The following is a 16,784-nucleotide window of genomic DNA, read 5'->3' as shown; positions in this document are numbered from 1 at the left end:
CCAGATAGAAAACACCCAAATCATGGTATTGAACAAAGTCAAAACTCAGGCATGAAGCTGGAAGCATTTCTGGGCGCTGAGGCTCAGACCCAATGCATAAAAAAAATGTGCATATTGACTTCTCAAAGCCATTAGGCCGTACCTATTGGAGGGCAATTGTGCTACTGTGGAAAGGGTGACTATTCTATCCCGCCTTGACTACGGCAATGCATTGATGTTAGGGTCTAATAAAAAATGCCTCCAAGTCTACCAGATCATACAAAATAACGCTGTAAGGATCATTAAGAACAAAACCAAATTTGACCACATCAATGACTCCAGAAAAGAGCTACATTGGCTCAAAATTGAAAATAGAATCCAGTTCAAGGCCCTTACCCAAGCTCAAAGAAGCATCCACGGGAAAGCACCAGAGTACTTAAAAACTAAAATACATCCATAAGCACCCAACCGCATGCTTAGATCAGACCAAGGTAGGATCACAGTGGCTACCCACAAGCGTAAAATGAGCCTAGGGAAATACTTCCCCATTATTACGGCAGGGCTATGGAATAACCTTCCCGCCAACATAAGAAAGGAAGTCGACTATCTGCGTTTTGACAAACTAGTGAAGACCCACATCTTCTACTCGCTCCCTTTATGTTCTCTCAGTAATCTTACTGTCATGTCTTGTACCGTGTTCCTTGTTTGTCCCCTGTGTCCATGTTTCTGCGCCCCGAGACTTGTGAGTTACCGGCGCAATAGAAATAAATGAATATAAATAAAAAAGAGGAACAGTAAAAAATAGGAGTAAGGAAGAGGTTACACTCCCATGCTTCCTAAATGTCCTTCAACTACAAGCAGCTACTGCAGAGTTCCATATCACCAATGTCTCAAACTCCAATGCGGACAGCGATACTGCAGGCGTTCAACCAAGGCACAGTCTGACACACACACAATGCTCCAGAGTCACCAGCTTAGATTTTATTGTACAATACTGAGGACTGAAAGAGTCTCCTGCACAGAACATTGAAAATAAACTTATTTACAGGGGTGAAAATCAAGATATTCATTCAATATACATTACAAAGCAAAAACCAAAAAAGCAAATGTAAACAACAGATTTTTTTGCTACACTGACACTGGTACAGAGCCGTTGCCTCTAAATTGCAGATGGTGGCAGGCATTTTCAATAACGGTACAGAACTTTGAAAGGTGGCATTTCTCTTTCCATTTTACATGCTCTGCGCGGACTTTGTGAACTTGGGGACATTGATGAGATCTGAAAAGCTGATCAGTGCTTTGAAGTGTTTCTTTTATGTGAAGAGAATGTGGCAAATTGATAATAAATCTTTACCTTTCCATTAAATAAGGTCTTTTGCCAAACTCTAGACTTCAAATTGATTTACTCCGAAGCAAAGTACAAATAAAAACAAACATGCAGACCTATTTGGGTTTCAGGTAAATGTCTGGAAGGAAAGATTCTTTTTCTCGATAACCTATGTTAAACTATGCTGTCCTATGGAAGCTCCCGAAACCATCACTGCAGTAGCGAAGGCACGGGAATGTTTGAGCCTGGACCAGCAAGAAGCAAAGAACAACCTGTGGACATGATCTCAGAACCTATGAATTCAAACCTGAAGGCAGAGCCAACCAGATGGCACGTGCCAGGTTTCGCAGGCTATCAGCAAAGCATTCCAGGGAAGAGACCTACAGTCAATGCATTGCCTTCCATGCTACCAGGGGGCTGGACAGCAGCAGAGGTCTGTGAGCTACAGTCAATAGATTGCCTTCCATGCTACCAGGGGGCTGGACAGCAGCAGAGGTCTGTGAGCTATACTGGAACTCTACCATGACACAGAGTGGGCACTGGCAGGATGGCAATGGATGCAGGGTTGCCAAGCAGGTAGGGGAAGCCCCTTGGAACGCGTCCTAGATCAAAAGTAGAAGAGCCTCCTTCACTATTCATTACCAGACTTCTGTCCATCCAAGAGCTAAGGAGCCAGGATGCATTAGGCCCACAAATTCCAGATGGGGCAACCACTGATGCACGCTTTTATGGAAAACGCAAAGACACAGCAGAAGAGACCAGAGCCTTCACGTGAGCACTTTTATGGGGTCCCAATGTCAGGGAGCTTCTCTTGTGCCACACACATACTTCCCCTCTATGTACATTTCTCCTCTATTACTACACAGGTTTGGCTTCTATCCAGCTCGTGTCATTTAGTAAAAGTCTGCTTTCAAAATGCTTTTCTGGAAGCAACACAGCCTCGCCCACATTCATGAGCTCGATATTCTGTCGGCGTTATGGACTGTACATTAGTTACCTTTCTCTATGTATGGTGGACATGAACAAACTTCATCCTTAAGCAAAGGGTGTCAATGCGCATGCCTAGTGATTTAGGAGCGTGAACATTTATATTAAACTACCTCTGGATAGTGCACATATAATTGGATTTTCTAAACTGTTTCTCTATTAAAAAAAGGGGGTTGAATCAAACTTACTACTTTCAGTAAAAAATGACACCTTCTATTGTAGTTCGCTTTTCCAAGAGTATTGATTTTTGCACAACAGGTCAGGCATGGTGTTCTTGTTGAAAATGAATGTACCATTAACTACGTTCTTCTCACAAATTTTCTTGGTTCCTGAAATCCCCGTCATATTAGCAATAACAACCTAAACATGAAGGCCTTTAAATGTGTATTGGATGTTGAGGGCTTCTCCATGGTAAGTGCTTAAAAGGTAAATGTTTGTCCTTGAATCTTTCTATGCATTATGAGCGAGGCACTGCAACAGGTTTACTGCACCTCTAACCTGGACATTCCTGCATGAACAAGCAGTCTTCCCAGAGTCACTGCCTGCATGCAGACTTCCCACACTGCGGATCCTTTTGTGCAAAAATATCGCAGAGCTGAGTGCAAACCGTTCACAAATTCAGTGCACAAGTACAGGGTCTCTCAGATAAAGGTCTCTGGCACAGTGCAGGGAAGTCCATATTGCTGAATTACTATTCACGCATCCTGAGAGCAGAGCTACTGAAGAAGCTTAGAAGACTGTACAGGTCACGAGTAGCTGCTGAAGCTTTCAGACAGTGCGGGAGTATGGCATTGAAGCAATTCAGACGTCAGGCTCCTTGCAAGATTTGCCAGATGCTCCGACTCTTTGTGCATGCAGGCTTTTCAATCAAGTCCCAGTCTTCCGCACAAGGGTTCATTTCAGTTCATGGCTTTATGCTGCAAAAATCAGTTAATGAAAATATTAGTGCATACAATAATGGGTCACAATGCATAGTGACGAATATCAATTCAGATACAAAATATCTGATGTATTAATACACTTTCTTTAGAATAAGAGAGTAACTACCTGTGCCCATGTGGCCAGTGAGATCTAGAAAAAAAGTGGTTGATAAAAATTACCTGAAAGCTGTTGCTCCAAAAAAGTAGCGTTTGTATTAGCAACTGAAATACTCTTACAGACATGTCTAGGGGTTGTGATGCATTCACAAACCGCACAGTTCATACTATAAACAGACAGATCAACCCTCCCACCACAACATCACATTAACATACAATTGACTTGTGAAAAACTAATTACAAGTCGAGGATCACTAATTGTCACAGCTGCACTGGAAGCATGAGTGTCAGGTTACGCCACTAATTTCAGGAGGCCAGAATTGAGAACATTTAGAAGGGTCTCTTCGGGCTCAACTAGAAGCCTGATCAACCATGGCAGAAGTAGCATCACCTGGCGCCCAGCTGGCCAGATGTTTAACCCTCTAGGTACCCTTCATCACAGCACTGGCGGTGCACTGTACACGCATTACCGCCCTATATGCTAAATTAGAATCGCTGACTTCTAAGCACAGTTGCACTAAGGATAAAGCCTGGTGGTCGCTGGGACCCAACCCTAACAATCATTCACTGGCTGCTGAAGATATTTTTAGGGCTACAAAAACAAAGCTACACATGGTAGATGTGGTTTGATGTTTCCACAGGCCTCCAACTTAACAGAAAACTCTCACCAAAAGGTCCTGCCAAGATTCACCTTTTACAATGTGGGGTTAAATAACCGTCTCAACTGATCTAACCGGAAGGCCAAGACAGGCCAGACTTCAAAAACTCCCACACTGCAAATGGGCCTTGGAGTGCAGACTGTGTATTTCTGCAAGTAACACAAGGAAATGTTACAGATAAATGAAAATGCCACCTAAATGGTCAAGAACTGGAACTCAAAAGGCCTACCTTTTGTTACAAAGTGAAAGGTCAAACTGAAAACTCTGCCTTTTAGTCGCATTCGCAACAGAAAATTAAAGGCACATTCTTCATGAAAAGCAGGGTTCTCAAATACTGAAACTAAAACAGCCTTGCATGTGCATTTTGCAGCTCTAAAAACTGACAGAGAAAATAGTTTCTTGCTAAAATAAATATATCAGGGAAAAGACCTGGCGTATGTTGGTGAGATAACAAATGGAATTTAGACACCCGACACACCTAGTGTAAAGGGTATTTTGGTATCAATCAAATGGTTTTGTAGGTCTGTTAGATTTAAATTTAGGTTATGATTTAAGGTGCCGGGGAGAAAAGAACCCTGGCATATGGGTTGTGAATACAATAGAAACAAAATAAGTTCCCTATTTGGGAACTCCCGTCCCCTGCACACCATCTATGGCTAGATAAGCCCAGTAATTTTAGAATCTCAATCCACAAATGATATTCAACAGTAATGAAATAGTCACATAACATTCTATGTAAAACTATGTCCCGTTAAATGAAAATTGTATTAGAGATAAACATTAATTAAAACTTCACAGAAGGTTTTCAATTTTTCTCAAAACAATTTATTGTTCCATGCAGGTATGCCCAACGCGTTTCAAGATCAACTCTCAAAATCTATAAATGCAAAATAAATGCAAAAAAAAAATTCAGACATATCTGTCAGTTGACTTGTGTACCGTAAGTTAAAAAAGGTTGAGCAAATGAACATATCAAAGTACATTTGTGAATATATCGGTGAGTCTAGTTAATTTAGATTTCAATCAATACTGGAACACAAATAGTCTCTTATTAGAGTCATCCTGTGTAATTTGGAAAAATAACAAAAGATTTTGTAGAACTTCTAATGGGACGGATGTACATAATCATAAAAATGCACATATTCCTGTTGGATATATTTTACACTTGAATCTTTTAGAAACATTTCAACCAGAATAGCATATAGTATGGAATACAACATCAGGTTGTATATACTGTGGGTGGTAAAAAAGAAAACCAAGTCATAAAAGCATACCCTGTGCTCATCTTGCTGTGAAGATATCCAGTTTAGGTACATCCAAATGTAGGGCAGTTGTGACTCCAAATATCATAAGGTATAGGCGAATTATTGAAACACCTATGGAAACCATGAGATGTATACATGTAAAGGATAGTCCAAGAGAGTGGAAGAAAGTGTATAAGGAAGTCAAAAGAGCACTTCCTATCATGAAATCCTGTTCACAAACAGTTATGGATGCCCCGGATGGGGAAAATGGAGAGAAGATATAGTCCCTGACTGTGGGTCTTAAAGCAGTCAAGATGCACAAAATAAGGCTGGCGACCTAGGAAAAAGTAGCGCCAAAAAGATGAATAAGTAAATAACCTCAATAGTAGGTGGTTATAAAATGGATTTAGAAGCTGTAAGCAATCCAAAGAAAGACTTACTAAAAATGGGAACAGGAAGAATCCAAGAAAGCCGTTTGCATCGCTGTGTATTCTATTGTCCGAAATGGCGGCTTATACATGCGTCAAAGGTATGAATGACGTCACGTATGTCAATACCAGTAATGGCGGCTTGTGTAAACACATCGCCGACGTAACTAACGTCACAATTGGAAACACCATGTAGTAATGGCGGAATTTATGTGATGAGTGGCATCAATGGCCCGATCTATGAATGGTCATGAAGAGAATAGAGAATATCACTGTAGGTATAAATGGATACGTCCTCAAAAAGAAGTAGGACAAGAATGATAATAGTCCAGTGATTAATATGCTGGTGAAATGCCATGTATTAAGATGAATAATATGCTTCACATGCAAAGTACCTGCAATGGAATGAAAAGGCTTTCTCTTTTGTGGGCAATATTAAAGGCTTTATTCTCTTGAAAGACGGGACTGCAGGTACTATTCAGAAGGACCTCCCCCATTACAGAGTCGCTTCATTGTTATCTGAAAGTCATTATCCCAGAGTCTCTTGGATCCCAGGAAAGGAATGGCTTTGAGTTCTGATCCCTGAGCAAGTTGCTAGGCAGGACTGACTCTTGCGTCCAAGAGGTTAAAGGGGAACACGTGGCCTGGACAGATAAGGATCACTCTTAATTTCCACCTGGCAGGCTGGCTTAATGACTTAATTGCAGGCCAGAACGTGTGGTTTCAGGGACATTTCATCAAGAATCAGAAATGAAACAGATGGGCCAGGAACTGGAATAAATATGTACCATGCAGAAAATGCCCATAGGAGTGAATGCAGCCTCATACTTTGATTTTCTCAGCCACGATAAGTCACATCGAGTCCAGTCCAATGTCATATTAAAGCCAATGAGCCTGTTATGTAGATGTCATTGGTATTTGAGTGTTTAGTGACCATGTAACCATCTTAAATGTGATTCTAGCTTCCCCAAAAGGATACAGAAGCAGAAATGTGGTGATCTGGTGGCGTATGTAATTGGATAGTTCTGTCGAAAATTGTATATTTATAACTATTGTAGCTTTTGTGTAAACTGTGAAAAACTGCTATTCGCGCATGACATACAGTGTGAACACAGAAGTCGTTTAATTTATTCATTTATATGTTGCGCAGTGGACCCTGGGGTATCAGGGCGATGGGGTACGGATAATGCGAAGCTTAGTTAACAGGTTACATGGTTATACACAGTGGGGATAATAATTACATTGTCGTGCACAGAATAGGCATAACGAGGTACACAGGAGTGCTATACAACTAAACAAAAAGAGCAAATACACAAAAATAAACAGGGGTGTGTGCATAATCCGTTAGTTATTGTTCGACTTGAAACCTCTAATATTTGGCCACAATTAACTGTACTAAAAAAAATATATGTTATTTTCTTTATTTGAAAATGCCAGGTTGTTGACTTTTTCAGTGCACAAACTGACATAAAAAAAATGTGTCATTGACAGTAGGGATACCTCTTCACCTCACTCCCATCAGGGAACTCCCTGGACCTATAGCACAGAGTGCCTGGACTCTGGGGGGGATAGAGAGAAGAAACAAGTTACTTACCTGTTGTTCTCCAGCATGGGTCTGGCAGGGATTCACATGCTCATGAATATTCCTTGTCGTCAGGTTGGGAATCCTCGTTAAAGAAAAAAATCAGTTTGTTTCATTTCTGAACCGTCTAATCTCCTAACAACCAATCACTGGTCTCTGGGTCATAATGCCGTAGCCAATGACTGCCATCTACTAAAGCCCCTCCTCTGGCAGCCATCTTCAAATTTGGTAGCACATAAAGTGGCAGTAGTTCCAAGAGAAGAGCCGCAGAGGGTTAGGCGGGAGGGTTTGCATGTAAATCCATGCCAGACACATGCTGGAGAACAGTTACAGGGAAGTAACTTGTTCCTTCTCCAGCATGGGGTCCGGCATGGATTCACATGCTCATGAATAAAGAATACATAACAGTACACACATGCATCTCTTACCTCCTCATCAGGCTCACCTTCAAGCCAACCGGTTGCACAGCACTGCTTGGCCGACTCTGGACTCCTCCCTGGTTTCACTGTTGACGCAGTAGAATCTTGTGAAGGTGTGCGTCGACCTCCACGTCGCAGCCCTGCAGATGTCCAGCAGGGGCACACCAGACAGGAACGCCGAAGTTGCAGCTATCGCTCTGGTCGAATGGGCTCTCGGACGGCCAGGCAACGGTCGGTTCGCCAACCAGTGAGAATGGGTGATGCAGCCGGAGAGCCACCTGGAAATGGAAGCCTTGGAGAGGGCCTACCCATGGTTCACGGGGCCAAAGTTCACAAAGTTGCAACGTCTTCCAGAAATTCTTTGTGCGGTCCACATAGAACTTAAGTGCTCTAGCCACATCTAGCAAGTGCAAAGTCCTCACAGCCGGCGACAAAGATGTCGAAATAAAACACAGGAAACTCCAAGGGCTCCTTTAGATGAAAGTCTGACGGTACCTTGCGCATGAAGGAGGGGTGTGTCCGTAGCACTATCCTCGTCTCGTGGAATGTCAAGTAAGGTGGTTTACATGAAAGGGCCTGGATCTCTCCCACTCGTCGTGTGGAGGTGATGGCCACACTAAAAACTGGTTTTCCACGACTCATAAGCATAGTCAACACTACATTGAGTTCCCACGCCGGGACTGGAGCCTTCACCGGCAGGAACGAACAGAACAGTCCTTCAAGGTTTGACCATAACGGCAACCATCCCAGGGATCTGGTATAGCAGGAGAAAGCCGCCAGATGAACTTTGATGGAGGCATGAGCCAGTTCAGCCTTGGTCAACAACAGCAAAATCTGTGCCTCCTGAAAGATGTGAGCGAACTCCCCACCACCGTATCGCTCAACGGAAGCTCTCGTCAAGCATGATCTTGTCCTGGAAGCTTCCTGACACTTGTACACAACAGTCGTCAAGGAACTCCTGTAGCGGATGCAACCGCAGCCTGCATAGTCGGATGAGGTAGATACAGGTCATCATGCCGAACAGAGACTTGATGGTCCTCACCGTGGAGACCTTCATTGCCAAAAGCCGTTGCACCTTGCCCAAGATGGGCGCTATCCTTTCCTCCGATGGACACCAGGCATGACACCGTGTTGAGTCGGGATCCCAGAAACAGCGCGTCCTGCGATACAGTCAAGCAGGACTTTGCATAGTTCACCAAGAACCCCAGATCCATCTGAAGGCGGATGGTCCTCGCTGTGTGTTCGACAGCGATGTCCTTTTAGTTGGCCCGAATGAGCCAGTCGTCTAGGTAAGGGCAGACATTGATCCCTTGTAGACGCAGCTGCGCTGCCACAGGATCCAGGGAAGGGCCTTGAATTGGTAATGTTGCCCTTGAACCACGAAGCACAGAAACTTGCGGTGCCCCTTGTGGATGGGGATGTGGAAGTAAGCATCCTCCAAATCCAGCGATGACAGAAAGTCCCCTTCTTCACGCACGTGCTGAAGCGTCACCATCCAGAATTTACGGAGGTCTAGGATGGGCCTCCAGCAGCCGGTCTTTTTCACGAGGAAGTAACGAGAGTACACTCTGGAGCCTCTTTGGAACGAGCTCTATCGTGCCCTCTTTTAGCATGGCCCACACCTGCAGCAGCAGCTGAGGGACGTGGTTTTCCTGCCACGTTGGGCTGTGTTTATAGAAAAAAAGACTGTAGCCTGTTGCGCTAAGTGCGGGTATGTGAAAACTCTGAAGGGAAGCCTCCGTCGTAGAATCAAGGGAGACTGCCGCCGCTGGAGGTTACAAGGCTCGCTTACGTGGCCCGCTCTGTGTATACACGGAGGGGGCTGTGGCAGAGCCGATCCATTAGCCGCCGCTGGAGAGGAGCAGCTTTGGCGGCGTGTCATTCCCCTCAGAAGCCGAGTATCCAACAGCTGATGGAGGTATGAGTCATTGCACGCGGCAGCCGTAAGCAAATGGATGTCACGTGTGAAACTGACAGAAGGCATGCTACGAACGGTGAGGCCGTGAGAGACGGAGAGAGAGAGAGTCGAAAATTAAAGTCCAGAATGCAATAAACACATTGCTGGAGTGAAAAGAGGTGCGTTACTTAAGTCAAGAGAGTTAAAGCAAGTGAAGTTAAAATAAGTTATGAGGTAGCAAAGGTTATGTGATACAAAAGGGAAGAAACAACCGAGAACAGAGCCTGAAAGACATTACAAGCCTGCACAAGGGAAGTACCTAATTAAGACTGTGGGGTCTTGAAAGCCAAGCCAGAAAGAAGGAGTGTTAATAAATGGCAGAACGCTGATGAGACCGACCCCAGCATAAAAGAATGTGCTGTCTGAAACACTACTGGTGGGACAGTTTTCCCTGTAAGAAGGTGAAAGATGCCTTTTTGATTGTGGACTGTGGTTATCCCCAATACAGGAAGCCTGCCTCACGCAAGGAGCTATAACAGTGAATTTGGACTGTTTATAGAAGTTAAAGAAAATAAAACCTATATTTTGAAATATACCGAGTGTGCAGTCTAGCCCACCACAAAATCTTGAAATTTTTTGGCAGCGGTGGGATAAGACAGGACACCATTGAGGCCTTAATTAAAATCCTAAGTGAGGGTCAACATCAACTGCAGCAGGCCCTACAATTACACAGCCAACAGGCTCAGGCGGACCGCCAGGCATTTCAACAGGCCTTACAGGCTCACCAAGGCCAGTTGTTTGATGCAACTAACTCAAGGAGGCATTCGCAGGTTCCTGCTTCCGTTCTTCATAAATTCACTTCTGGCGAAGATCCTGCGCATTTTCTTGTGAACTTTGAGCGGGTCGCAAGAAACGCACAGTGGCCGGCAGATAGATGGTGCCACTACATCGCTCCCCTGATGACCGGGGAAATGCAGAGTGCCTATCAAGCTACAAATCCAACGGGAGATACGAAAAGAGTGGTGCTTGATAGATTGGGACATAATGAAGAGGCTTATAGGATCAAGTTTAGAGATACCAAACTGCAAAATGATGAGACTCCATGTCAACTGTACTACAGAGTGAAGGAGCTGGGGGATAAGTGGCTGCAGACGGTCACTACTACGACCCAAGAAATGGCTGAAAAGATTGTGCTCGAGCAGTTTGTAGAAGCGCTTCCGCTACCCATACAAGGCTGGGTTAGACAACACCATCGCCCTAGTTTAATGGAAGCGGTTAATATTGCATCAGCCTATCAAAAGGCCGGTCAAGGCAGAATGGTATCTTATACTAGCACATCCAAAATGGTCAATGGTCCCTTGGCCTTAGTAAGCAGATCTGCGAATATACAGAGATGGCCAAATTCTATGATCCGACGATTGGATTGGGAAGGTACTAGATCCCGCCAGGTTCCCCAGTGGCTAGGCCACCCAGCATGAGCTCCAGAGGTCCACAGTGCTTTGAATGTGGGGAATGGGGCCATTTAGCACAACTCTGCCACAAACGAAGCAAGACGGAACCAATGGATGTTGGAACCTTCGAGATTTCTAAGTCGGGTGACGTGTCGGGGGCTGCTCAACTCACAAAATATCCATATGTATACACCTGCGATGCAGAGGTGGATGAGTGCCAGACCCGAGCGATGATCGACTCCGGAAGTCTACAAACAGCAGTCAGCTCAGATCTGGTAGGTAATGTGCCCGAGCCAAATAAAAGCATTCCAATACGGTGTGTGCATGGGGATGTGAAAAGTTACCCAACTAAGGAGATACAGATAAAGGTGGCAGGAGAACAAATAGATGTAAGGGCTGCCGTGATGCCTGTGTTGCCGGAACCCCTCCTGGTCGGATCAGATGTACCATTCTTCCACGTCTAATACAAAACAGAAAACAACTGGTTGGAAAGCTCTCCCATGCATGACCAGGAAATTGCGACACCGCCCATACAAGAGAGGAAGAGCCGGGCAGATAGACGAAGGGTAAAGTGAGAATGGGGTGAACAGAACATGTTCCCAATCACAGTAGATGAACAGCGAGATAGTTTCCGAATGGCTCAGGAGCTGGACCCTGTGTTGAAACATGTACGAACATCCGTTGGGGGAAAAACAAAGCGGGAAGGGGCCCTATTTCATCAAAGACCATGGCTTGTATTACAGAATTATGCAAGGTCCTAGAGAGGAAACAGTTAGACAGCTTTTGGTACCCAGTAAATATTATAGGGCTGTACTGGAAGTAGCTCACCTACAGGTAGGAGAAGGACACTTGGGAGCAGAGAAAACTATGCAAAAGATATTGGCAAGATTATTTTGGCCTGGGCTATATGGTCAAGTAGCCAGGTTCTGTCAGCAGTGTTGAGTGTGTCAGAAAAAGAATAGAGCCAACATCCTGAAAGTTCTGTTGCAGCCCATGCCGCTAATACTTGAGCCATTTCACCGTATCGGCATGGACATAGTTGGATCGCTTGATCCCACTAGTCGTGGACACATCTACTGGTGATAGTGGATTACGCTACACGATATCCCGAGGCGTTTCCATTGAAATCCACTAACGCTCAGCAAATCTGTGATGTGTTAGTCCTTTTCATAGCCCACGTGGGTATTCCTAGAGAAATTGTGACCGATCGAGGCACCAATTTCATGACCTCAATACTTAAACAGGTGTGTGAAACCCTGCCTATCGAGCAACTAAAAATCGCCGTTTATCACCCTCAAACGGATGGGTTTGTCGAGAGATACAACCAAACTATCAAGCAAATGTTGAGGAAAACAACCACTCCTGGAGAGAGGAACTGGGATAGGCTGCTGCTCTGGATATTGATGACGCTACGTAACACACCACAGTCGTCGACTGGGTTTGCGCCATTAAACTTCTCTTCGTTAGACCAGTGCGAACCCTGTTAGACATATTAAAGGAGGGATGGGAGGAACAGCCCAACCAAGAGATTACTCTCACTGAATATGCTTCCCAGTTGAAGGAAAGAGTAGAGAAACTACAATCAGTGGCCCGAGACAATCTACTACAAGCCCAAGGAAGACCGGAACAATATTACAAACACTCCCGGATGCAGAGTTTTCAGGAGGGTGACCAGGTGTTAGTTATTCTGCCAACCACTGAGAACAAGATGTTTGAGCTTGTTTATTTGTATAGCGCAGGAAAGAGATCCAGCCCTCAGGCATCTGAGCGCTGTTCATACATGAGTGAGATTATACATACAGGCATTAGGCATGATAAAGCATATACATATAAAACAGTAATAATGAGCATATTCAGTAATACAGAATTTACAGATATACATACGGGCAATAGACAATATCTAGCTTTACATATATACACAATGGGCTGTCTATGTACAGTGAATTTAGGCATTCCTGGGGAGGTCTTGTTCTCTCAACCATTTTTTTTGCTTTTTTGAAGAAGGGTAGGGTTGCTGGTTCCTCGCCCAGGGCAGTGGGTAGAGCATTCCATTTTTTTAGCTGCTAAAACAGGAAAACTATTCCCTCTTGCGCGTTGTAGCTTAAAGCGATGGATAATGACACAGTGTGCTTGGGCTGATCTAGAAGGTCTGGTGGTGGCCGTTCTGTTAATGTTGTTGGAGAGGTAGGTAGGTAGGTGCTTCGTTGGCAAAGCATGTATGTGTAAGGGATAGTGTTTTAAGATCGATTCTTTGCTTGAGGTTGAGCCACTGTATGTCTTGACTGGCTGCGGAGATGTGTTGGTTCCTTGGTAAATTTAGAGCTGCTCTGACTGCGTTATTTTGCATGACTTGCAATTTGTTGAGGTTGTATTGGGATGTGCAGAGATATAGTGCGCTGCAATAGTCGAGCATTGAAAGTACTAATGCTCTGGCTAGTGTGATGCAGTTCTGCGTTGTGAGGTAAGGTCGGCAAGCCGTAATAAGTTTGCATGTGTGGGCTGTGGATGATGCCATAGCATTGATTTGTCTATTTAATGTTAGTGCCGAATCGATGTAGAAGCCCAGTGTTTTCACTGCTTTCACGACTTTGATTAAGTTACCATCTATGGTGAATGAGTTGAAGATAGATCCTAGTTTGTGGAGTTTGGATGGGGATCCTAGAAGGAGTAGCTCCGTCTTATCGTCATTTAAGCACAATCCATGTGTCGCCATCCAGGCTTGTATTATGCTATAGATATTATTGAGGGTCTTACTGTCTATAGCGTGATCGCCAGTGATAGGTACAAGTATCTGGGTATCGTCTGCATAGTTCGTATATAAAGACTCCCAGATCATCAAGTCTATCAAAACGTGGCTTTGTGAACACATTATAGAGTGGGCGAAACGCAGGATCCCTGGGGAACCCCACACGTGACTGGATGCCCTAACCTCAGACTTCGGGCGAGGCTACCCCGTCTTTATGAGCCTAGGCTTACTAAAGTCATTAGTACGAGCTGCCACCATAAGGACCGAGACACTAATTTATCCACAGCCCATGCCCACAAGCCCTACCTTTATAACCGCTCGCCATCCACTACTACTCATAATACAGTGCCTTCATGCCATAACTCTGATGACCACATTAGGAATCTTAAAACTACTACCATTTCTGGATTCCCAATTAATTCAAGGTCCCTGGTGGCTCACGCCACAGAAATAGCTGGTCTACTAGAATCCTACAACTTCGATTTCTTGGCTATCACTGAATCATGGCTTCATGATGCAGCGTGACCAGCCCTTATGCTTGCCATCCCAGATAACTTCCACATCCTAAGAATGGAGAGACCTAATGCTAAAGGGGGCGGTTTAACCATTATAGCCAAAACAAGCCTCGAACTAAGACTCTGTACCTCCCAACCCCTTAAATCTTGTGAACTACTCACGGCCAAGTTACCTCTATCTAGTAACCGGACCCTAACCATCCATTTACTGTACAGACCACCAGGCCCCATTGGCACATTCGAAGACTATTTGTCTAGCCTGCTTTCTAACAATACTAAAGACTCATCACAGAAACTAGTACTAGGTGACTAACTTCGGTTGTAATGATCCTGAGGATAAACAAGCACAATCTGCAGCAGCCATTCTAGCTGAGCACGGCTTCACCCAAAAATCCACAACCCTACCCATATCAAAGGTAAAACCCTTGATTGGGTCGCCGACTTAAACTGTTCATCTACTATTCTGAACATAGCCCTGCAACGTTGCACAGACCACTACTGGATAAACTTCACTCTAACCTTAGACAAATCTATGCCTAAAGCCATGGCTATGGCACCTCCATTACTTACAAGATGCAAAAGAAATATCACAGTCGACAAGTTATTGCCGCTCCTCCTGCCCTCGCTTGACTCTACGCATATGAATGCTGACCCTATCACAGTCGACAAGTTATTGCCGCTCCGCCTGCCCTCGCTTGACTACGCATATGAATGCTGACCCTATCACAGTCGACAAGTTATTGCCGCTCCTCCTGCTCTCGCTTGACTCTACGCATATGAATGCTGACCCTATCACAGTCGACAAGTTATTGCCACTCCTCCTGCCCTCGCTTGACTCTACGCATATGAATGCTGACCCTATCACAGTCGACAAGTTATTGCCACTCCTCCTGCCCTCGCTTGACTCTACGCATATGAATGCTGGCCCTATGACAGTCGACAAGTTATTGCCGCTCCTCCTGCTCTCGCTTGACTCTACGCATATGAATGCTGACCCTATCACAGTCAACAAGTTATTGCCGCTCCTCCTGCCCTCGCTTGACTCTACGCATATGAATGCTGACCCTATCACAGTCGACAAGTTATTGCCGCTCCGCCTGCCCTCGCTTGACTACGCATATGAATGCTGACCCTATCACAGTCGACAAGTTATTGCCGCTCCTCCTGCTCTCGCTTGACTCTACGCATATGAATGCTGACCCTATCACAGTCGACAAGTTATTGCCACTCCTCCTGCCCTCGCTTGACGCTACGCATATGAATGCTGACCCTATCACAGTCGACAAGTTATTGCCACTCCTCCTGCCCTCGCTTGACTCTACGCATATGAATGCTGGCCCTATGACAGTCGACAAGTTATTGCCGCTCCTCCTGCTCTCGCTTGACTCTACGCATATGAATGCTGACCCTATCACAGTCAACAAGTTATTGCCGCTCCTCCTGCCCTCGCTTGACTCTATGCATATGAATGCTGACCCAAATCTTAGAGTGGATATCTATAATAACACTATGACTAAAGCCCTAGAAACTATTGCACCAGCCAAACTTCGCAAAAGTAAACCAATGGCCAACTTGAATACTTGGTTCACTCCACAACTCGAAGAGCCAAGACTCCAAAACAAAGTTACAAGCAATTTGGCGGCCCACCCCTACTGAGGGCAACAAAACGCAACTAAATGTGTTAGCTAAAAAATATAAGAAAGAAATAATTAATAGCAAAAAAATATGTTTAATGAAAGAATTGCAAAAGCAAACTAACAGTAAGGAGCTTTTCGTGATCCTCGGAGAGCTAGAATCACCCATACCTCCTGCAGACAATATCCTGAAAGACGAACAATGGTGCACGGACATACAAAATGTACTGACTAATAAAATAGCCTCCCTCCAAACAAAAATTGAGAAAAAGAAAGCCTCATTGACACCAACAGCGACCGCTGCCACCCTACCACCTAAAGGTCCTAACTCTCTTATTCCTTTCAGCTTCACTAATGTGTTGATCCTGGAAACTGAGAAAATTATACTGTCCCTGAAGCCGTCCAACTGTAAAGGTGATAAATGCCCTTCCCAAATAGTCAAAGATGCAGCTAGAGATCTAGCCCCATTTATAACCAAACTTATAAATGCATCATTCAAAACGAGCTGTGTCCCTCTGAGAGTTTAAACGAATCGTGGGTTCTTCCTCTCTTGAAGAAACAGACACTTGACCCATCTATCCCTACAAACTACCATACAATTTCTTCTCAAAACAATCGACCGGGTAGCATACCTTCAGAACCAGGGCTACCTTGAACCAAACTCGGGCTTCAGACCCCAACACTGCACCGAGACAGCATTAATTGACCTTAAGACGCAAATTGATGAGCTAAAAGACATGGGTAAAATGGCGATGCTACTACTCTTGGACTTGTCGGCCACTTTCGACTTGGTGGATCATGCAGTGTTATGCAAACACTTAGCAACAGCGGTTCACTTCTCTAGTAACGCCATAGCCTGGGTTCAATCATTTCTAGCTA

General features: G+C 44.6%; 1 protein-coding gene across 2 annotated transcripts in view; it reads right to left on the bottom strand.

Annotated features, from left to right (window-relative positions):
- Positions 1-940: 940 nt before the first annotated feature.
- The window catches only part of LOC138517020 (uro-adherence factor A-like), a 367,547-nt gene continuing 351,703 nt past the window's right edge, over positions 941-16,784 (bottom strand). For both annotated transcript variants that reach the window (XM_069632527.1, XM_069632528.1), the window contains exon 6: positions 941-3,210. The gene's annotated coding sequence lies outside the window, so the exon portion shown is untranslated. The remainder of the gene's footprint in view (positions 3,211-16,784) is intronic.

Source organism: Ambystoma mexicanum, chromosome 6q (genome assembly GCF_040938575.1).
Source record: "Ambystoma mexicanum isolate Mex_15411 chromosome 6q, UKY_AmexF1_1, whole genome shotgun sequence".
NCBI lineage: Eukaryota > Metazoa > Chordata > Amphibia > Caudata > Ambystomatidae > Ambystoma > Ambystoma mexicanum.
The sequence above is the reverse complement of the archived record's forward strand: the minus strand, read 5'-3'. Positions and strand labels throughout refer to the sequence as shown.